The sequence below is a fragment of the Somniosus microcephalus genome, chromosome 5 (genome assembly GCF_052327205.1).
Source record: "Somniosus microcephalus isolate GS21.2 chromosome 5, FLI_Smic_1.0, whole genome shotgun sequence".
Lineage (NCBI taxonomy): Eukaryota > Metazoa > Chordata > Chondrichthyes > Squaliformes > Somniosidae > Somniosus > Somniosus microcephalus.
The window spans coordinates 321,207,921-321,232,208 of NC_140991.1; the positions used below are offsets into that span (position 1 = coordinate 321,207,921).

The window sequence follows — 24,288 nt, forward strand, 5'->3', positions numbered from 1 at the left end:
CGAGCTACAGGTCAGTGCGGCCCCGCCACAGGGAGCGGTGAGCTGCAGTCCGAGTAGGGATTAGGCAGGCCGCCCGGGGACGGGCGGCGCTGTACATAAGTTTCGTTAAGTTTAAGTTTGGTTAAGTATAAGGTGTGTAAATTTTTAAGGTGATGGGTGTTATAAGAAATAGTTTTGGAATCTGCCCAGCATGTGTGTTTGTTTTGGATCGAGGTCGAAAGACCCGATCATGCCTTCACCCAGGCCAAAATCTCTCGGGAGCCTGGCTGTATCGTTTAATCTGTTGCAGGAACCAAAGGCACTATGGAAGGGATTCTCATCGTGTTCGCGGTGATCGGGTGTAGCTTGGCCTATCGGGGCTACACCAAGGACTCCATCGTGTATGGATGCTCCGGGGACACAGCCCCCATCGCGACTGATGGGACAGGTGAACGGGACGTTGAGGAAACAGCCACCTACTTCCACGAAGGGAGGTGGCCAGGATGGCTGGGGTCGAACTCTACGGAATACTCCAGCCAGTCCGGGTTTGCATACGGAGAGACTTCTCTAATGTGTCCCAGGATGAGGATCATCGTGCCCAGAGTCAGCGTAACCGTCGGGAGGAAGATTTGTTTAGTATGCAACGGACATGTTCCTTTGGACAGATGGTGGTGGCTTCGGAAGCTGAGTAAGACCATGAAAAACTCCACGGTCGAGTGGGAGCGACTGGGTAACAATACCCATCGGACTATTATGGGGACTCATGGGGGATTGAGTGTCTGTTGGGACAAATGGTGGGAACCAGATGAGGGGATTTACATCTGTATGTGGGGTTCAGAACGCGTCTGCCCCACAGGCGTCTCCATCTTTTTCCAGAGACAGTGGCAGGATGCTGGGAAAGGGATGAGGTGGGACGTCAGCACGCGGGCGTGCTGAATCCCATACTCTCCGATCCCGGTGAATGCCACTGAGCTCATCACCCGCCCCCGCAAGCCTCTGCCCACGATTCCGGTAGCCAAAACCCGCAAGGAAGGGTGCCCCGCCACTACCAAGGGACCCGGGAATGGACTGGTATTGGTACCCACAGGTCAGGTGCTGTACCAAGGGGTGCACTACGTGGTGGCCTCGGTGATTTTAAACCTCACCGAGGTGCGATTGCCAGAGTGGTGCCCCAAGGAAACGGAGCAATTGTACCAGGTCCTGTTAACAAATATGTTCAGACAATTTTATGAGTTCGACTTTGCCAATGGCGAAAGAGCCGGATTGTACACCACACCACGAGGCCTTGGACAGGGTAGGGAGACAAAGAAGGGGTACAGTCAATGATATTTTTACCGCCTTTAACACAGGGACTTCCGTCATCAACACTCTGGATGACGTGGAGCTGCAGACCCAGATCAATGGTTTAAAAGCACAGTTAAGAAAGATACTGACGGACGAGAATAAGGTAGTGGGTTCTGAGTTACATGAGGACCAGGCCATGACACTACACTTAAAAGAAATCATAGCTGAGCTGGAGAAACACGCTAAAACAGTAAATGCTCTCATCAGAGAGGATCAGAATGCATCAGATCAGGCTGCGCAGAACGAGGCGTGCGTGCTGTACGGGGCGTGGTTACTGGGCGAGGGCCGCAGTAATCTGGAGGATTTAAAACAAGGTTTGGTCCCCTCCTGGATCAGCAATAAGCACCTCGCAGCCCTCCACCCTTTTGAGAATGCATTAAGTCTGTGCCAGCTCAGACTAGCTTCAGAGGCCTACCCAGTCCCATAATCACACCATTATGGGTATAGTGGTAAGAATGCCGGTTATGGGAAAGACAGCTAAACCCGCCCCGGTATACAGGGTGGAGAACATTGGAGTCATTCAAGGGGGTGAATACATTCGCTACACAGCGGTCCCACCTTACGTCATTCGATGGGAGCATGCAATGACGGGTACCGACCTCTCGGGGTGCCGGAGCCGGGGAGCACACATCATCCTGTGTCCCCAGCACTTGAATGCCTATTCGAAACCACAGTGCGGGTTCAGGACTGCTGGCACGAAGCCTATAAATTGCACCATGGAGGCAATGGCACAAAGCCATGTGCCCCCGCAGGTGGCATATATAGGAGTTGGGACATACTGCAGCGCCCCACTACCAACATGGACAGCACGGCTGGTGTCCGGTCAGTGACAGCAGTTTCTGCTTCAAACCCAAGGCAGAAGTTCAAGTGGCCCAAGAGCGAATTGTCCCTATTCCTGAACCTTCCACTGTTCACCTCACTGTCAAAGAAAATTTCACCGATCTGCAACGATTCATTGCACATTTTGGCTACGTCATTACCCCTCTCCCTGAACACCTCACCAAGATACTAAAAGCCGTTGCTGTTTCACAGAAATATTTTTACACGCTGGAGCAGAAGACATTAGAAATAGGGGCAGACATATTAGATATAGTGACGCCACAGTGGTGGGACCTGTTCACTAATATAGAAGTCCCTTCATGGATTAGGATAGCCTCCCACATTCTCGTAGTATGTCAGATTTTTATTGTGATTTATTTACTCTTTGTACATTGTAAGAGGGACAAACGTTTCCAGAAGTATGAGAACAGAGGAGAATGGAGGGAGCATTATGTGCGGGTAGACGAGGAGACACCCGTTTAAATTTTGCTGCTATGTATAGAGTTAAAATTTCCCTCCCTCTATTTTTGATAGTATTCATGTGTGATTTTGTGTGTATTTTTCTTTCTTTATTATTTTTATTGAAGTTTATTATGCGTGTTGTTATTAATAAAAGATAATATGTCTGAACCAGGTGGTGTAGGGGTATTAGGCCCCCCTCCACGCCTGGAAATGTGTGTGTCAGATTTTAACCCCAATGTGTTGCCATCTATAGATGCTTAATGTACACTGTGGGTTTTCTGAAATGGGAAATGCATGTGTCGTGGGGTCATAGTTAGGTAAATACAGGGGATGGTTTGATTATGGAGAGTCAGAAAATTTTGCTCACCCAGAATTATGATACTTCAAGCAAGTTATAGTATCATCAGGGGCATGTAGGATTCGCAAAATTGAACATTGTCCTATAAGGGTCTATTGGCAGAAAAGGCCTTAATTTTAAAGACTGTTTTCAAAGAAGCCCAGGAAAAGGGGCACACAAAATGGCCGCCAGACCCCGTGACCAGCTTTGGGACATTTTAAAATGGTTCCTGCAGTCAACAGACAGCTTTTGTGGATTCAGCCCACAGTAAGTTCTGGAATGCAATTTCGGAGAATGCGAAACCGGACAGAACCCCATGCATATAGATTGGATGCAGATCCAATCAGATCGGCCTGTAGATAAAGGCCATCAAAATGTTTACCCAGACAAAGGGAAACAGCTTCAAGTTCAAAGGGGGACATCAAGACCCATTAAAGACAATACAAGGTCATTCCAGACCAGAGATGGCAGTTACCGGCCATCCCGAAAATACTTTAAACACAAGGACCACCCCTCTGTGCTACAAGCCCGCCAAAATTTAAACAAAAACTAACCTTGATACGGCAGGAGATAAGGGCCTCCATGAGAAGTATAACTGGAGACCTGGGGTAGCCATTATGGGGAGAGCATTGTAGAGATCACTTTTGAGAGATCTTTCGGGGGTCCGAAGAAGGTGCAGTTCGGTTAGGAGTTCGGGTTCGGTAGAGAGGCCGTTCAGACTCGGAAGAAGACGACGATTCGGTAGACGATTGGGATCGGAGACGTTATGAAGACTCAGAGTAGCCATTGGTGGTTCAGGTTGAGTCAGCGTCCAGACCCGGGGTAGCTATCGGGAGATCATCGACAAACCCCAGGCCATTGACGAAACGAGAAGACGACGACCCTCCAAGAGGAAACCTTATGAATATGGTCAAACAGATGGTCTCTCTCCACGCCGACGTCCAGGCCTGCTAACATCCAGCCTGTCCGTGTCCATTACCTCGAGGGAGAAAAGAGTGTGTCGCAGCCCGCTGCGTTCCGCTGACCACGTGGAGACAGGACGCCCGAGAGGACCAAAACGCAGACTTCAAAAACCTCTATTTTCTAACTGGGACTGGTGAGCATGTTTCTGGCCCCTCATAATCTAACCTAGCTAGGTTTAGGGGGTGGGCATTTTAGGGGATAATTAACAATGAGTTGTTGTCCCTCGATGTTCCGTGTGTTTCCCTATTTCATGGTGAACCTTGTAAAGTATAATATGCCTGTGGATATATTGGTTAGTACTGTATTATGATTTTTCTTTATGCAATAAAATTTCACTTCGTTTCATTAAACTTGGTCTACAGAGTATTCTCTGCATTGTAGTTCCTGCCTCAAAGTCCAGTGTACAGAACCTAAGGGGTGAGTGGGTCGAACTACTCGGTAAATTACTGTGCAAAAGAGAGAGAGGTCTCACCAGAGAGAGAGACCTAGCAAAAACCCCTTACAGGCAGCAGGCGCATGGGAACACCACCACCTGCAAGTTCCCCTCCAAGTCACACACCATTCTAACTTGGAAATATATCGGCTGTTCCTTCATCGATGCTGGGTCAAAATCCTGGAACTCGCTCCCTAACAGCACTGTGGGAGTACCTTCACCACACGGACTGCAGCGGTTCAAGGCGGCGGCTCACCACCACCTTCTCAAGGGCAATTAGGGATGGGCAATAAATGCTGACATTGCCAGCGATGCCCACATTCTGTGAATTAATTTTATTTTTAATTTGTGCAGAAGATCCCATAAACATTAAGATAAATGGTCAGTTAATCCATTTTTGGCGTTGTTGGTCAATGGGAATGGTGACTAGGCTACTTGGAGAATTCCCTGCTCCGCTTTAAACAGTGCCATGGGATCTTTAATATCTGCCTGAACCACCAAAACAGACAGACAGGACCTCAAAAGAATGTCGCAGCTGAATGAGTGAACCTGCATCAGTACTGAATCGAAGGATCCGCCTGGATTATGCGCACTCAAGCCCTGGATTGGCGCTTTACCCCATAACCTTCGAACTCACAGGTGGGAATACTACCAGCTGAACCAAGCTGACACTAAAGGGTAGATTTTGACTTTGTGCGATAGTGGAAAGTGGGCGGTAGCGAATCGGCAGCTCGCTTTACATCTCTCCGGATTGAAATCAAAATCAAAAGGGATGTAAAATGGACCGCAGATTTGCCATCACCCATTTTACATCATCAAAGAAAGTCAAAATCGACCCCTAAGCTTCTACCGTTACGTATTCTTTCCCAGGATCTCAAAGGTGTGACGCTCCTTATCTCCCGCAGTTTTCCGTTCTTTCTATAATGTAGAGGCAATCTTGGCATCACGGGGAGTGGTCCTCTGATGTCCAGATCAGCATCTCTCAATTTAACAGTCCCACCAATAATGAATTAACTGGTCACAACTTTTTCTGTCCTACTTTTTATTTCAGCCTTGGTGCTGTGCCTGCACCTCGAGCCTTGGCCCTTCACCTGGGCTTCTCATGAGATTGTATAATGCTGCACTCCAGATCCACAGTGCATTTTTTTAGAAATGTAAATACAATCCCACGCATGTTTACTCCCCACTACGAGCCTTTTCTAATCATTACGGATTTGAAAAACTAAATAAAATTGAGCGAGAGAGGCGCATATAATTATCCCTATCCAAAATATTGTTATTGGCTTTACGTTTAAAAGTTAATTTAAAATTGCAACTTGTACTAGTTTTATTAATTTTTCCACAAAACCTCGCACATACTTCATTGGCTGTGAAGCTCTTTGGGTCGTCCGGTGGTCATGAAAGGCGCTTTAGAAATGCAAGTCTTTCTTTTATGTAAATATTTAAATGTTTGCAATATGTAAAATAAGGCATTGCCTGTATTTGAACACAATCTCTCATTTCACACCAACTACATTTGAGTCACATGTTATTTAACTTGACTGTTTATCCATGGTCCATCCCTTTGCACACAAATATCTAAAGAGTTTGGGCTCTGCCTCCCCCAATAGCCCAATGTGTAAACGCACTGTACGGTGAGGAGCCACGGTGATGCGGAGCTTCAGTCCATGGTTTGTACTGGCCTGATCCAGTGTGGTGCCAGAGGCTGTACAATCCCTCAGTTATTACATGGACGGGTCTGGGCTTCTACAGTGATGCCCTACCTGGTGTAAAAAAATAGACAGACTTGTATTTATAGAGCGTTGTTCACGTTCTCAGGATGTCCCAAAGCGCTTTACAGGCAATGAAGAACTTTTTGAAGTTTAGTCACTGTTGTAATGTGGGAAATGCAGCAGCCAATCTGTGCACAGCAAGCTCCCACAAACAGCAATGTGATAATGACCAGATAATCTTGATGTGCCTCAATAATTCTGAGACTCGATGTTAGCGAAACAAAACAAGGCTTTTATTAACTTAGAAAGTAACACGTAAGAGAGAGAGGTATCTTCCTTCTGGAGACTGAGGCCAGACTGAGCTAGCTTACAAAAGGGGCCAGGTATGGGCGGCGCCCTACACACACAGCACATTCCAATAAACAATACAATGAGGACTGGGGGAAGGGAAATGACACTGAAACCGACCACAGTCACAGGCAGTGATGAATGGAATATTTCATCACATTCACCCCTTCTATAGATTTAGTCTGTTCGGGGGTTTGATAGTCCTCTGCGACCGACGTGGCTGTTGTGGTGCCGCGGGTGTCGGCTGGGTGTCCCCGGTAGTCTCCTGGGTCTCTGCCGGGGGTGCCGCCAGGGTTGTTGAAGGGATAGTTGGTGGGGGTGCCGTTGGTCAATGTTCTTCCGGGGGTGATGAAAGAGTAGTGGGTGGGTAAGAGTTGCTGTGATCGTTGTTGCTGCTATTGCCGTGGTTGTTGTCGATGCCGGCTGGGGCGACGTCTTTTATGGACACGGTGTCCTCCCTTCCGTCGGCGTGCCGGACATATGCGTATTGGGGGTTGGCGTGGATTGGTGTACTGGCTCCACGAGAGGGTCTGTCTTGTGGCCCCTCACATGCCTTCGCACGAGTACCGGACCTGGGGTGGAGAGCCATGACGGCATGGATACGCCCGAGGTGGATTTCCGGGGAAAGACAAACATTCGTTCATGAGGCGTGGCATTAGTGGCCGTACCCAATAGCGACCGTATCGAATGGAGCACATCCGAGAGGACTTCCTGCCAGCGGGAGATAGGGAGGCCCTTGGTCCTTAGAGCTAGAGTGACTGCTTTCCATACTGTCCCGTTCTCTCGCTCCACTTGGCCGTTGCCCCGGGGGTTGTAGCTGGTGGTACGGCTCGTGGCGATCCCCTTGGACAGCATGTACTGGCGTAGCTCTTCACTCATGAAGGACGCCCCCCTATCCGTATGGATGTAGCTCGGCATACCGAACAGGCAGAACAGGCTGTTGAGGCATTTAATGACCGTGGCGCTGGTCATGTCTGGGCAGGGGAAGGCGAATGGGAACCGGGAGTATTCGTCCACAATGTTCAGGAAGTAAACATTGCGGTCGACGGACGGGAGGGGGCCCTTGAAATCTAAGCTGAGCCGCTCAAAGGGCCGTGTAGCTTTGATTAAGTGGGCTCTATCTGGGCGGTAGAACCGAGGCTTGCACTCAGCGCAAGTGCGGCAGTTCCTGGTCAGAGACCGAACTTCCTCGATCGAGTAGGGTAAGTTACGGGACTTTATGAAGTGGAACAGCCGCGTGACCCCTGGGTGGCAGAGGTCATTGTGGAGGGTCTGTAGCCGATCCCCGGTGGCGCTGGCACACATCCCTCGTGAGAGGGCGTCAGGGGATTCGTTAAGGGCCCCTGGCCGGTAAATGATGTCGTACTCGAAGGTGGAGAGCTTGATCCGCCACCTAAGAATCTTATCATTTTTAATCTTCCCCCTCTGTTTATTATTGAACATAAACGCTACCGACCGCTGGTCGGTAAGTAGGGTGAAGCGTTTGCCGGCTAGGTAGTGGCGCCAGTGGCGCACTGCCTCCACGATGGCTTGGGCCTCCTTTTCCACGGAGGAGTGTCTGATCTCGGGCCCTTGGAGGGTCCTCGAGAAGAAAGCTACGGGCCGCCCCGCCTGGTTGAGGGTGGCCGCCAAGGCGAAGTCAGACGCATCACTTTCCACTTGAAATGGAGTGTTCTCGTCCACTGCCTGTAGCGTGGCCCGTTCAATATCCTGCTTAATGCTTTTGAAGGCGGCGTGGGCCTCAGCAGAGAGCGGAAAAGAGGATGCTTTCAAGAGGGGGCGGGCTTTGTCGGAGTAGTTGGGGACCCATTGGGAATAATAAGAAAATAACCCCAGGCACCTTTTCAGGGCTTTGGGAGTGTTGGGCAGGGGCAGCTCCCGTAGGGGGCGCAATCGGTCGGGGTCTGGTCCGATTTCCCCATTCTCCACCACGCTGCCTAGTATGCAGAGGCGCGTGGTGTTGAAAACGCACTTGTCCTCGTTGTAGGTGAGGTTGAGTTTTTGTGCGGTTTCCAGGAACCTCTCGAGGTTCGAGTCGTGATCCTGCTGATTGTGGCCGCAGATGGTGACGTTGTCGAGGTAGGGGAAGGTTGCCTGCAAGTGGTGGTCATCGACCATGCGGTCCATCTCCCTCTGGAAGACCGAGACCCCATTCGTCACCCCAAAGGGGACTCTGAGGAATTGGTAGAGGCGTCCGTTCGCCTCGAAGGCGGTGTACGGGCGGTCCTCTGGTCTGATAGGGAGCTGGTGGTACGCTGACTTGAGGTCGATGGTGGAGAACACCCGGTATTAGGCGATTTGGTTCACCATTTCTGATATGCGGGGTAGCGGGTAGGCGTCTAGTTGGGTGTACCTGTTGATCGTTTGACTATAGTCGATCACCATCTGTTTCTTCTCGCCACCCCTTACCACTACCACTTGGGCGCGCCACGGGCTGTTGCTGCGTTCAATAATGCGCTCTTTCAGGAGCCTGTCTACCTCGGTCGCGATAAACCGCCTGTCCTCCCAGCTGTACCTCCTGCTTTTGGTCGCTATTGGCCGGCAGTTAGGGGTAAGGTTCGCGAATAGCGAAGGCGGCTTTACCTTCAGGGTAGCCAGACCGCACACTGTGAGGGGCGCCTGGGACCCACCGTACTTGAGCGTGATGCTTTGGTGGTTGCATTGGAAATCCAGGCCCAAGATCACGCTCGCACATAGGTTCTTCATGATTAATACTTTAAAATTATCGTATACAGTTCCGTTAACGCCCAATTGTACCGTGCAGTAACCCAGAATGGTCGATGTCTGGGTTTTATCAGCCATAGAGATGGTACCCTGAGCAGGGACCACCTTTAGGGAGAGTTGCTGTGCCAGTTCAGGGTGGATAAAACTCTCCGTGCTTCCACTGTCAATTAAACATTTAACCCGGCACCCGTTTACCTCGATGTCCACCATTGATTTGGATAGCGGGTGCGGCCTGGTCTGGTCCACTGTGGCCGATGCCACTGTAGGGCCCTGATCGATACAAGATGGCGTCCACGCTGTCTGCTCATAAGATGGCGGACCCCACGAGGTCGGGCAAGATGGCGTCCAAGATGGCCGCTCCCACGGCGCACACGCGGCGGTGGCGGGTTTTCCGGCGGTTGGTTTTCCGGCGGGGTTCCCTCTGCACACCTTCCCGAAGTGCCCCTTCTTACCGCACTTAAAGCAGGTGGCGCCTTTCGCCGGGCACAGGTTTCTGGTGTGTTTTGGCTGCCCGCAGAAGTAGTAGTTGGGTCCCTGACGCGTCGCGGCTGTCGTAGGGCTTCTGGGGGGAGAGCGGGGCCCCGCCGGTGTCAGGCTGCCGGGCGGGGAAGATGCCTTCCAAGATAGCGGCGCCCTCGGTGCACACGTGGTGGCGTGGACGGCGCGGGCTGAAGAGTAGGCGTCCGAGTTTCTCTGGGCCACATCCAGGGATCGCGCGGTATCCGCAGCCTGTTTCAGGTCCAACCCCGTTTTTTCCAGCAGTCTTTGCCGGATGTAAGTGGAGCTGAGGCCTGTGATAAAGGCATCGCGAACAAGCTCGTCAGTGTACACTGCGGCTTTTACATCTCGGCACTTGCAGTCTTTGCCAAGCATTTTCAGGGTGCTTAGGAACTCCTCCACCGATTCCCCAGGTTGCTGTGCGCGAGTAGCGAGCAGATGCCTAGCATACACCTCATTCGTAGGCTGCTGGTAATGCGCCTTTAAGATGTCGCAGGCGGCCAGGTACGTATCGGCGTCTTGGATGAGGGGGTAAACCCGGTGGCTTACCCAATTCCGCAGAATTCCGAGTCTCATCCTCACAGCGTCCGTAGCGTCTTTGACGGCTGCGGAATTGTCCAGGAAGAATTCCATACACTCAAACCAGTGTCCGAAGCGTGCTGATGCGTCCGGAGCATGTTGATCCAAATCCAAATGTTCGGGTTTCAGGAGTTGATCCATAGTGTTGAAAAATAAGTTAATAAAATTGATGTGCCTCAATAATTCCGAGACTCGATGTTAGCGAAACAAAACAAGGCTTTTATTAACTTAAAAAGTAACACGTAAGAGAGAGAGGTATCTTCCTTCTGCAGACTGAGGCCAGACTGAGCTAGCTTACAAAAGGGGCCAGGTATGGGCGGAGCCCTACACACACAGCACATTCCAGCACATTCCAATAAACAATACAATGAGGACTGGGGGAAGGGAAATGACACTGAAACCGACCACAGTCACAGGCAGTGATGAATGGAATATTTCATCACAAATCTGTTTTAGTGATGTTGATTGAAGGATAAATATTGCCCCATGGCATCAGGGAGAACTCCCCTGCTCTTTTTTTAAATAGTGCCATGGGACCTTTTACGTCTACCTGAGAGAGCAGAGGGGGCCTCGGTTTAACGTCTCATCTGAAAGACGGCAGCTTCAACAGGGCAGCGCTCCCTCAGTACTGCCCCTCCGACAGTGCAGCGCTCCCTCAGTACTGCCCCTCCGACAGTGCAGCGCTCCCTCAGTACTGCCCCTTCGACAGTGCACCGCTCCCTTAGTACTGCCCCTCCGACAGTGCAGCGCTCCCTCAGTACTGCCCCTCCGACAGTGCAGCGCTCGCTCAGTACTGCCCCTCCGACAGTGCAGCGCTCCCTCAGTACTGCCCCTCCGACAGTGCGGGACTCCCTCAGTACTGCCCCTCCGACAGTGCGGGACTCCCTCAGTGCTGCCCCTCCGACAGTGCAGCACTCCCTCAGTACTGCCCCTCCGACAGTGCAGCGCTCCCTCAGTACTGCCCCTCCGACAGTGCGCCGTTCCCTCAGTACTGCACTGGAGAGTCAGCCTAGATTTTTGTGCTCAAGTCTCTGGAGTGGGACTTGAACCCACAACCTTCTGACTCAAGAGTCGAGGGTGCCGCCCACTGAGCCACGGCTGACACAGCCAGTAGCTGAGCCTCAATCTGCAGACTCACACACGAAGAACGGTCACATGAGCAAGGTTCTGGATGCAGCAATGGAATTGTAACCAGCACTGCCTTCAGATAAAAAAGGGAGCAACGAAAATAATTCTGTCCAAATTTTAAAGTCAAAGCTGCCATCAATAATAACAACAACTTGTATTTATATAGCACCTTTCACGTAGTAAAATGTCCCAAGGTGCTTCACAGAAGCGATTATAAAACAAAATTTGACACTGAGCCACATAAGAAGAAATTAAGGCAGGTGAGGTAGGTTTTAAAGGAGTGTCTTAAAGGAGGAGAAACATAGAAACATAGAAGATAGGGGCAGGAGTAGGCCATTGGGCCCCTCGAGCCTGCTCCGCCATTCAATGCTGTGCATTGAGTGCTGCTGGAGTTTGGTAAGAGGGAGAAAAGTCATTTAAGTGTATTTTGTGAATTTTAGTGTGTTAAAAAGTTAATTATTTGAAGTGAGTTTTATTCTTAAGTGTATATTAAACTGTTGGGGAGTTTAAACCGGAAGTAGAATCTGGGTATAAAAGGGGCGGGACTAGTGCTTGTGCACGGAGTGCTGTGCATTGAGTGCTGCTAGAGTTTGGTAAGAGGGAGAGTTCGGGCAAGTGGGAGGTGAGGGTGTTTTTTGTTCTGTTTTTTTCCCCACTCCCAGGCTTAGACAGCACTGCGGAAGCGGAGCAGCGAGACGAGTCAACCAAACAGGGCCCACAGACAGTATTCAAGGAGGAGGTTGGTGATCAGCTGGTTGGTTGGTTTTTTTCCTTCTCTTTTATTCCTTTAAGTTGGTAAGTCCTATTGAATAGTGGTGTAATAGTATCATCTATATCGGGGCAGAGGGTCTTCATAACTAATAATAATAAATTTAATTAATTACATAGATATGGGTGAACAGGTGATGTGTCACCGTTGTGAAATGTGGGAGCTGGTGGGCCGCATTGAGGCTCACGGTGATTACATTTGCGATAAGTGTTTGCTGCTAGAGGAACTCAAGCTCCATGTTAAAGAGCTTGAGACCGAGCTTCAGACACTGCGACAAATCAGGGAGGGGGAGAAGTTCCTGGACTCTATGTTTCAGGAGATGGTCACACCTATGAAATTAATTAATGCAGATGTAATCCGTGGTCAGGGACAGGATGGTGTGACTACGAGTGAGGCAGGTACAGGGATCCAGGAGGCAGTGTTGATGGAGCCGCAGCCCTTGCTCTTGTCAAGCAGGATCGAGGTTCTTACTCCCTGTGAGGGCGGGAGCGGGGACTGCAGGGAGGATGAGCAACCTGGCCACAGCACCGTGGTACAGGGGGCCATTCAAGTGGAGGGAGTAAAAAGAAATGTTGTAGTGGCAGGGGATAGTATCATTAGGGGGATAGATAGGGTTCTCTGCAGTCAAGAGCGGGAGTCCCGAAGGCTGTGTTGCCTGCCCGGTGCCAGGGTTAAGGACATCTCTTCTGGGCTGGAAAGAAACTTGGAGTGCAAGGGGGAGGATCCAGTTGTCGTGGTCCATGTTGGTACAAACGACGTAGATAGGACAAGGAAGACGGTTCTGTTAAAGGAGTATGAGCAGCTAGGGGTCAAATTAAAAAACAGAACCTCAAGGGTAATAATCTCTGGGTTATTACCTGAGCCACGAGCGAATTTGGCTCGGATAAATAAAATTAAAAAGAGTTAAATGCGTGGCTCAAAGACTGGTGTGGGAGAAATGGGTTTTGCTTCTTGGGACGCTGGCACCAGTACTGGGACAGGAGGGAGCTGTTCCGTTGGGACGGACTCCACTTGGCCAGTGCTGGGACTAGAGTCCTGGCGAATCATATAACTAGGGCTGTAGAGAGGGCTTTAAACTAATTAGTGGGGGGGAGCTTTCTAGAGAGCAAATAATAGAAATGACAACGGAGAAGGTCATAGACTTAGGTAGCAGTGGGGGAATTAAAAAACAGAACGTGTCAGGAAGGGACAGAAGGTATGGAGTAAAAAGTAAAGTACTAAAAAGGGGAAAAAACAGGAACTAAGTGTTACAAAACATATTTGAAAGTTCTTTATCTGAATGCACGTAGCATTCGTAACAAAATGAATGAGTTAACGGCACAAATAACGACATATGGGTATGATCTTGTGGCCATTACAGAAACATGGCTGCAGGGTGACCATGACTGGGAATTAAACATACCAGGTTATTTAACAATCAGGAAGGACAGGCAGGAAGGGAGGGGAGGTGGGGTGGCTATGTTAATAAAGGAAGGAATCACTAATACAGAGAAATGATATTGGGTCAAAGGAGCAGGATAGTGAAACAGTTTGGGTGGAGATAAGGAATAATAAGGGGAAAAAAACACTAGTGGGCGTAGTCTATAGGCCTCCGAACAGTTGCAACTCTGTTGGACGGAGTATTAATCAGGAAATAGTTGAGGCTTGTAATAAGGGAACAGCTATAATTATGGGGGATTTTAATTATCATATTAACTGGACAAATCAAGTTGGGCAGAGCAGCCTTGAGGATGAGTTCATTGAGTGTATTAGGGATGGGTTTCTTGAGCAGTATGTAACTGAACCGACCAGGGGGCAAGCAACCTTAGATTTGGTCCTGTGTAATGAGACAGGATTAATTAAAAATGTCCTAGTAAAGGATCCCCTTGGAATGAGTGACCATAACATGGTTGAATTCCATATTCAATTAGAGGGTGAGAAGGTTGGATCGCAAACAAGCGTGCTGAGCTTGAATAAAGGAGACTATGAAGGTATGAGAGCGGAATTGATTAGAGTGGACTGGGAAAATAGATTAAAGGGTAAGACGGTACATGATCAGTGGAGTTATTTTACAACTTCCAAAAAAAATATATTCCACTGAGGAAAAAAGGGTGTAAAAGAAAAGATAGCCATCCGTGGCTAAGTAAAGTAATTAAGGATAGTATCCGACTAAAAACAAGGGCATATAAGGTAGCCAAATCTAGTGGGAGGATAGAGGATTGGGAAGTCTTTAAAAGGCAGCAAACAATAACTAAAAGATTGATTAAGAAAGGGAAGATAGATTATGAAAGTAAATTAGCAAAAAATATAAAAACAGATAGAAAAAGTTTCTATAGTTATATAAAAAGAAAAAGGGTGGCTAAAGTAAATGTTGGTCCCTTAGAGGATGAGACCAGGAAATTAATGGTGGGAAACATGGAGATGGCAAAAACGCTGAACAATCATTTTGTATCAGTCTTTACAGTAGAGGACACTAAGAATATCCCAACACTGGACAAACAGGGGGCTCTAGGGGAGGAGGAGCGAAATACGATTAAAATCACTAAGGAAGTGGTACTTGGTAAAATAATGGGACTCAAGGCGGATAAATCCCCTGGACCTGATGGCTTGCATCCTAGGGTCTTGAGGGAAGTGGCAGTAGGGATTGTGGATGCATTGGTCATAATTTTCCAAAACTCCCTGGACTCAGCAAAGGTCCCGGCAGATTGGAAAACTGCTAATGTAACACCCTTATTTAAAAAGGGTAGTAGGCAGAAGGCTGGAAACTATAGACCTGTTAGCCTAACATCTGTGGTTGGTAAAATGTTAGAGTCCATTATTAAGGAGACAGTAACGGGACATTTGGATAAACATAATTTAATAGGACAAACTCAGCATGGTTTCATGAAGGGGAAGTCATGTTTGACAAATTTGCTTGAGTTCTTTGAGGAAGTAACATACAGGGTGGATAAAGGGGAACCAGTGGACGTAGTGAATTTAGACTTCCAAAAGGCATTTGACACGGTGCCACACAAAAGATTATTGCTCAAGATAAAAAATCACGGGATTGGGGGTAATATTCTGGCATGGGTGGAGGATTGGCTCTCTAACAGAAAGCAGAGAGTTGGGATAAATGGTTCGTTCTCAGACTGGCAACCAGTAACTAGTGGTGTTCCGCAGGGGTCAGTGCTGGGTCCCCAACTCTTTACAATCTATATTAACGATTTGGAGGAGGGGACCAAGTGTAACATATCAAAGTTTGCAGATGATACAAAGATGGGATGGAAAGTAGTGAGTGAGGAGGACATAAAAAACCTGCAAAGGGACATAGACAGGCTAAGTAAGTGGGCAGAGATTTGGCAGATGGAATACAATACTGGAAAGTGTGAGGTTATGCACTTTGGCAGGAAAAATCATAGAGCAAGTTATTATCTTAATGGCAAGAAACTGGAAAGTACTGTAGTACAAAGGGATCTGGGGGTCCTTGTGCACGAAACTCAAAAAGTTAGTATGCAGGTGTAGCAAGTGATCAAGAAGGCCAATGGAATGTTGGCTTTTATTGCTAGGGGGATAGAATATAAAAACAGGGAGGTATTGCTGCAGTTGTACAAGGTATTGGTGAGACCGCACCTGGAATACTGCATACAGTTTTGGTGTCCATGCTTAAGAAAAGACATACTTGCTCTCGAGTCAGTACAAAGAAGGTTCACTCGGTTAATCCCGGGGATGAGGGGGTGGTCATATGAGGAGAGGTTGAGTAGATTGGGACTCTACTCATTGGAGTTCAGAAGAATGAGAGGAGATCTTATTGAAACATATAAGATTGTGAAGCGGCTTGATCAGGTGGATGCAGTGAGGATGTTCCCAATGATGGGTGAAACTAGAACTAGGGGGCATAATCTTAGAATAAGGGGCTGCTCTTTCAAAACTGAGATGAGGAGAAACTTCTTCACTCAGAGGGTGGTAGGTTTTTGGAATTTGCTGCCCCAGAAAGCTGTGGAAGCTACATCATTAAATAAACTTAAAACAGAAATAGATAGTTTCCTAGAAGTAAAGGGAATTAAGGGTTACGGGGAGCGGGCAGGAAATTGGACATGAGTCTAGGTTCAGAATGGTCATGGCCCTGTGGGTAGTAGAGTGGGCCCAGGGGCCGTGTAGCCTGGTTCTGCTCCTTCTGTGTTCTAATTCTGTGTTAGATTTCAGGAGATGGTTTTATTCCTGTTCCTGGCTGGGGTGGAGATCGCCTTTACAGAAGGTAAATACTGTAGAAAATATAGGGACAGAGTGATCTCCTGGACGAGTTTCGATCGCCTAGATGGGTCGGAGAGGAATTTCCCAGATTTTTTTCTCCCAAATTGGCCATTGGGTTTTTTATCTGGTTTTTCGCCTCTCCCGGGAGATCACATGGGTTCGGGTGGATGGAGAGTGATAGAAGATTTGTGGTTAGGATCAGATCAGCCATGATCTTATTGAATGGTGGAGCAGGCTCGAGGGGCCGATTGGCCTACTCCTGCTCCTATTTCTTATGTTATGTTCTTATGGCTGATCATGCAAACTCAGTACCCTGTCCCTGCCTTCTCCCCATATCCCTTGATCCCTTTAGCCTTAAGAAATATATCTAACTCCTTCTTGAATATATTTAATGAATTGGCCTCTACTGCCTTCTGTGGTAGAGAATTCCACAGGTTCACCACTCTCTGGGTGAAGAAATTCCTCCTCATCTCAGTCCTAAATGGCTTACCCCTTATCCTTAGACTGTGATCCCTGGTTCTGGACTCCCCTGCCATCGGGAATATCCTTCCTGCATCTAGTCTGTCTAGTCCTGTTAGAATTTTATACGTTTCAATGAGATCCCCTCTCATTCTTCTAAACTCCAGCAAGTATAAGCCCAATCGACCCAATCTCTGCTCATACGTCATTCCTGCCATCCCAGGTATCAGTCTGGTGAATCTTCGCTGCACTCCCTCCATGGTAAGTACATCCTTCCTCAGATAAGGCAACCAAAACTGCACACAATACTCAAGGTGTGGTCTCACCAAGGCCCTGTACAACTACAGCAAGACATCCTTGTTCCTGTACTCGAAACCTCTCGCTACGAAGGCCAACATACCATTTGCCTTCTTAACCTCCTGCTGCACCTGCATACTTACCTTCAGCGACTGGTGCACAAGGGCACCCAGGTCTTGTTGCACTTCCCCTTCTCCCAATCTATTGCCGTTCAGATAATAATCTGCCTTCCTGTTTTTGCCACCACAGTGGATAACCTCGCATTTATCCACGTTATACTGCATCTGCCCAATCACCCAACCTGTCCAAATCATACTGGAGTTTCTCAGCATCCTCCTCACAGCACACACGCCCACCCAGCTTTGTGTCGTCTGCAAACTTGGAGATATTACATCTAGTTCCCTTGTCTAGATCATTAATATATATTGTGAATAGTTGGGGTCCTAGTCACTGCCTGCCACTCGGAAAAAGACCCGTTTATTCCAACTCTTTGCTTCCTGTCTGCCAACCAGTTCGCTATCCAAGTCAGTACCTTGCCCCCAATCCCATGTGCCTTAACTTTACACGCTAATCTCTTATGCGGGACCTTATCGAAAGCCTTCTGAAAGTCCAAATACACCACATCCACTGGTTCTCTCTTCTCTATTCTCAAGAGAGAGGTAAAGAGACGGAGAGGTTTAGGGAGGGAATTCCAGAGCTTCGGGCCCAGGCAGCTGAAGGTACGGCCGCCAATGGTGGAGCGATTATAATCAGGGATGCTCAAGAGGCCAGAATTAGAGGAGCGCAGATATCTCGGGCGGGTGGGGCGGGGGGGGGCGTTGTGGGGCTGGAGGAGATTACAGAGATAGGGAGGGGCGAGGCCTTGGAGGGATTTGAAAACAAGGATGAGAGTTTTAAAATCGAGGCGTTGCTTAACCAGGAGCCAATGTCGGTCAGTGAGCACAGGGGTGATGGGTGAACGGGACTTGGTGCGAGTTAGGACACGGGCAGCGAGTTTTGGATGACCTCAAGTTTACATTTAATTTCATCTCATAAAGATAAAGGTCGTTCGTGATTGTCAATTTATTTTTGATGCATAAAATGGACTTTTTAGTTTTAAGGATTATTCTTTTTATTTACTATAATAATCAGACAACACCTCGGGAAAAGAGCAGGGAGGAATGTCATAATAACACAGCAAGCATTCATCCAGTTATAACACTAGGCTGTAGGAAGAGACTTGAAAATGTGTGCTAATAACCAAATCAACTTAACTTAAAAAGGAAGGATTTTGTTTTGCTAATGTGCGTTCTGTTTCTGACAGTGTGAGGATCGCACACTCCCAGGTGAAGTAGAGCAAAGCTCTCCCTCCTCTCGCATCAAGTCTAACCACAGAGGAACATCTCCCCACTGCACCAGCGTGAAATGTTGGCCACTCCAATCACCAGTTAAGTGCCTGTTGTTTTATGGTGCAGAAATTGAGTCTGCCAAAATCCATCGACAGCCTTGCAGCCAGCCATCAGTCTGGGATCTGAGCCCCGGGTACCACAAGTGGTAGCGCAGTGTGTGACCCACTCCTCGCCCAGCAATCAACTCCTTACTTTGCCACAGATCCCTCATTAAATGTAATCAGATACTAATCTAAGGAAGGGTGTTAACACTGTTATACTGAGAAAACAAACAATGAGTTTTTCTCTTTAGTTCATTTGCCTGGCAATTGACATTTGTGCTGCTGGTAAAGTAATCTGAATGAGGATGAGTTGGCCCGGGTACAGCACAAGTTTAGCATGTTACTGATAATTCACTAAATCCTGTCTGAACAAGGAAGCTGCACAGACTAAGGATAGTGCAACATGGGCGAATATTCAGCTAATACTTCTACCTGCTAGATTATCACAGTACTGCTAGGCAGGATGATTCACTTTAATGAATGGACAGGGAGATGCTGCAAATTTAACCCCTTGCCCCTCCCATTCAATCAAATAAGTCTCCTGTGGATGCAGAAACGATCAAGATAAAGATGTTTCAAACCCATTCCTGGATTTGCAGTGATGATGTTGAGATGATGAGTAAAGCGATTCAAACAGCACCTACTACTTTATATTCACAATAGATCTCAGGAGCATGGAGCCATGGTACAGACACATGGACGCTGGCAATCCTGGCTTCACACTGACGTGGGGGCTTCCAGTGCACACTTTATACATGGTCATTTTTTTATACAGCTAAAACTCCAGCGTGTCGATGCAATGCCCTTTGAGGTCATTCTGAAAGAGCCAGCTAGCCGGGTGGAATAACATGGAGGGGGAATAAGCCGCGGCCAGGTGCCTTTGTAGGGAGATTCAGGCTAGACGCAATTGCAATGCGAGGGACCTGTCTCCAGACAGACAGCAGCATTTTACACCGAGGCTTCCTTTCAGCAAGGTGGGCGGGGGTCCGGAGCCTCCGCACAAAGTCAGGCAGTTACAGCAATCAGGAGAAACCAGCGGCTCTACATTCGGCCAGACCCTAAAGAGAAGGAAGGAATGGAATAGAAGCTGTGGGACTCAAAGCCAGACAGCAAACTACAAGTGACCTTTCGGACAAATTGTGGGCGAAGTTCAGAGGCTGGCTGAGGGTTGCCTGCTCGCCCATTCGGGATCATTTCCACAGTCAGTGATAACTGTCACCATCTTCCCCAGTCTCACACACCGTCTGGAAACATTGCATCTCCCCCTTTAACACAGGCTTTGCATCGACACACTTCACTACCGGAGTACTGCAGCTCCGAGAACCCTGCCCACTTGCTGTGGTGCGGCTGGTTCGTTCTCAACCTTTGCAGCAAGTTGATTGTGACAGTAGACCAGGCTGTGGTTTTTAATTCTTGTAAAAGACAACGTAGGGCCAAAAATGTATAAAAGTCGAATACGTGACATCATAATTCAAAACAGCAAAAACATACAAGCAATAGGAACCGACTGGATGCCTGTCTCCAAACGGAACAGGTGGCATAGTCACTGACAGATTCAGCAGCTAATCTCTCTCAGTAAACTCACACTTGTCCAAATTCCCACACCTGCTGCAGCTAATAAAATAACCCCCAACCTACCTTCCCGGAGCTTGCAGAGAACGTTTGCAAACAAGGAGGCAGTTTCTCAGACACTGGACTTCGCTGCTTCTGATTATCCAGCCGGGCGTGCAGTGAACGGCTGTCTCTGTCCTGGGGGAGGAGGCTGGGGGAGACAACGGCTCCGGGACAAGGCTGTGTCTCTGTTCTGGGGGAGACAACGGCTCCGGGACAAGGCTGTGTCTCTGTTCTGGGGGAGGCTGTCTCTGTCCTGGGGGAGTGTGTTTCTGTCCTGGGGGAGGCTGTGTCTCTGTCCTGGGGAGGCTGTGTCTCTGTCCTGGGGGAGACTGTCTCTGTCCTGGGGAGGCTGTGTCTATGTTCTGAGGGAGACTGTCTCTGTCCTGGGGGAGACTGTCTCTGTCCTGGGGGAGTGTGTATTTCTGTCCTGGGGGAGACTGTCTCTGTCCTGGGGAGATTATCTCTGTCCTGGGGAAGACTGTCTGTCCTGGGGAGACTGTCTCTGTCCTGGGGAAGGCTGTATTTCTGTCCTGGGGAAGGCTGTCTGTCCTGGGGAGGCTGTCCCTGTCCTAGGGGAGTGTGTCTCTGTCTATCTCTGCATGCAGACACGGTGCATGTATTCTTTTACCGAACGGTAGGCGCTGCCTGCATTTCTCCTCCAATTTGCCATTTCTCACAGAGCCAGTGGCCAACGCCAGCTCCAGATGTGTCCGGGACTGGACCCTGGCCTGTCAATCAAACACCTGGAGCTGCGCCACTCAGCCAATCAGGACGCAGCCGCCGCCGCACCAGCCAATGAGATTGGTCGCGGCGGCTGCAAAGTGGTTTCTGGTTGGATGGTTAGGGAAGCTCCTGCATCAGCCAATAGCAGGAAGAGAAATAATTTAACCCCTGACTGGCCAGCAAGAAACTGCCCTAAACTTCCCACCGGGTCCCTGGGAGGACAGGGATACAGGGTTATGTTTGATGGAAGTAACCAGTGCTTTACTTATGGCTTAAGAAGCTGCAATAACATTTTTAAAAACAACTGAGATGATTCATGTAGCTGAGATAAATGGCCCAGAAATCGGTAAAAAGATATAGTGAAATGGAAAAGGTGCTGAAATAGTTTCAATGATACTCAGCTCCTTAAAACCAACCTCATACTGCCCTAATATCTCCTTTGGTGGCTCGGTGTCAAATTCTGTTCGATATCGCTCCTGTGAAACACCTTGGGACGTTTTACTACATTAAAGGCGCTATTTAAATACAAGTTGTTGCACTGTGGTAGCACATGTAATGCAAATAGTCAAAATCGGGAACTATGTTCTGTACTGTATGTACCTTTAAGGGGAGAACTACTTTTTACAGCTCCTGTATACTGTAGTACCGGCAGTGACCACACCTGTATATAAACCCTGAGTAGGGATCTGTACTGTTAGTTTTAGAGTAACCCTCATCCAGTAAACACCTGTTGATTGTTCATCTGCAGTCTCTGTCTATTTCTTGAAGGACACCATACATCAAGATTCACGGATTTAACATTGGCGACAAGGCGATTCGAACCTACCTGCAACTCTGCAGAGGAAGGCCGATTCCAGAGGCACGGGCGTCGACCATCCGGCGGAGACTCCAGCGAGGCGGGCTGGCAACAGGTACGGCGCAGACCTTCCCGCACAGCGGTGGCTAGAGCCAACCGACGGCACAGGAAAAGGCCGAGCAGCGTCGACGGGAGCAGAGAGAGAGGGTAAAGCGCACAGGGCGCAGCCGGGGTTCAGGACCGAGTGGCGTCAACGAGAGAGGCGCGCAGGAAAATGTGCAGAGGGCGGCCGGTGTTCAAGGGCTGAGCAGCGTCCGCGGGGGAAGAAAGAAAAGCGCGGGAGACGCCATTTTTGAGCCGCAGTGGAGAAGAAGGGAGAGCGCGGGAGACGCCATTTTTAGCCAGTCTAACCACACCCAGGGATGCCGAATAGTGGCAGTGTCACAGCGTTCGACAATGAAGTCAAAGATTGGGCGACATATGTAGAACGCATAGAAGTGTACTGCAAGTCGAATGAAGTACCAGATGCCAGGAAAGCACTGGTATTGTTGAATTCCATGGGTGCAAAAACGTATGGCTTACTGCGAAACCTAGTAACCCCAGAGAAGCCAGTGGAAAAGGATTTTGAAAGCATAGTGGCAATCCTACAGGACCACTTAAACCCCACACCGCTGCTGCTAGCAGAAAGATTTAAGTTTCACAAAAGGAACCAGCATAAAGACGAAAGTAATGCTGAGTATTTAACGGAACTGCGCAAGCTATCGAAACACTGCCAGTTTGGAACGGGACTAGCAGATACTTTAAGGGACAAGTTTGTGTGTGGGCTTCAAAGTGAAGGAACCCAGAAAAGGCTTCTATCAGAAAAGGATCTTACGCTGGACAAGGCTTTCAGCATGGCAGTATCACATGAAGCAGCCGCACGGGGCACTGCAGAGATACAACGGAGACTGCAAGAATATGGCACAAATGAAATGTCATATGGAGCAGTGAAGTGTTATCGCTGCGGCAGAACAACACACGACCATAAGGATTGTTGGTTCAAGGACCAAGTGTGCAGACAGTGTGGAAAAGTAGGACACATAGCAAGAGTCTGCAGGTCGGGAAAGGAAACCAGCAGCAAGAAATCTCCACAGGAGAAGTACAAAAAGGTACATAAGGTGACGGAGAGTAGTTCAGACGAACAGAAAAGTGATACAGGCTCCGGAAGCAAGGAGCTGGGTTGTCTGAAACTACATAATGTAATCAAAATGGAGGATCACCAAACTATCTGGGTCACGCTCAAGATAGACGGAGTCCAAGTGAAAATGGAATTGGACACAGGATCAGCCCTAACAGTCATAAACTGAAGGGACTACAAGCGGCTATTCTCACATATACCCTTGAGAGATACGGAGATTGTCTTGAAGACGTACACGGGGCAAAAAGTCTACCCCAAAGGAAAAATAAGGGTGAACGTTATATATAACGGCAAGGAAACACCAAAAATTGACCTATATGTATTGCCAGATGGAGGACCGCCACTACTAGGACGTGAATGGATCCGGAAGATACAGCTAGATTGGCATTCCATACAAGCACTGACTGTAGATGCCAAAAAGGATGACGACGTCACACCTGGACGACTGTCAAAAATGCTAACTGACGCACAAGAAGTGTTCCAGGAGGGACTCGGAACACTAAAAGGCATACCTATCAATTCATCCAATGAAAAGCGACGAGTTATGAAAGTAACTACAGGTTTTTATTGGCTAAATAACAGAGCCCACCCTCGTGGGTGATCGGATACAACAAGGAGGAATGCCAGCCAGTCGACTACCTTTATACCTGGGCAGGTAGGTGGAGTCATGGGCGGAGTCAGCAGTGGTCAGCCCAGGTATAGCAGCGTGACAAGAGGCGACCTCGTATAGTGATACAACAGCGTGAACAGTGATAACCATAGAGTAACGATATAACAGTGATAACTATAGTGTAACGATAGTGAACGATAAAAGTGGTTTACCACAACAGCGACAATCAAAATAGAGGAAAATACAAGCCCAAAGTTTTTTAAGGCCAGACCGGTGCCTTATGCGATCTGCCCAGCCGTCGAAGCAGAGCTGGAAGGTTTGGAACATTCAGGAGTACTGTCCAAAGTGGATTGGAGCGGGTGGGCTACACCCATTGTTCCTGTAATGAAGAGGTCGTTGAGTAATACGCCTGGGGAACCAAAGAAGGTTCGCATCTGTGGGGACTTTAAGGTGACAATGAACCCAGTCCTTCACACGGTACAATATCCGCTTCCGAGGATTGAAGATATTTTCGCCTCGCTATCTGGAGGAAAACGCTTCACTAAGATTGATCTGGCCCAGGCGTACCTGCAAATGGAGGTAGAAGAAGCCTCGAAACAGTACCTCATGATCAACACTCATAAAGGTCTCTACCAATACAACCGGCTGGTGTTCGGGGTAGCATCAGCTCCGGCTATTTGGCAAAGGGCAATGGATCAAGTCCTGCAAGGGATTCCAGGGACCCAGTGTTATTTGGACGACATCCTAATCACGGGCGAAAATGACAGTCATCACCTCGCCAACCTGGAGCAGGTGCTCACTAGATTGAAGGAATATGGGCTCCGAGCTAATCGCCACAAATGCGAGTTTTTCCAGAAGCAGATCTTGTATTGTGGCCAC

At 48.6% G+C, this 24,288-nt stretch overlaps 1 protein-coding gene across 3 annotated transcripts in view; it reads right to left on the reverse strand.

The window, feature by feature from the left end:
• Positions 1 to 20,787, reverse strand: part of LOC147117917 (rab effector MyRIP-like) — a 604,936-nt gene extending 584,149 nt beyond the window's left edge. For all 3 annotated transcript variants that reach the window (XM_085989323.1, XM_085989324.1, XM_085989322.1), the window contains exon 1: positions 20,128 to 20,787. The gene's annotated coding sequence lies outside the window, so the exon portion shown is untranslated. The remainder of the gene's footprint in view (positions 1 to 20,127) is intronic.
• Between the last annotated feature and the right edge of the window lie 3,501 nt (positions 20,788 to 24,288).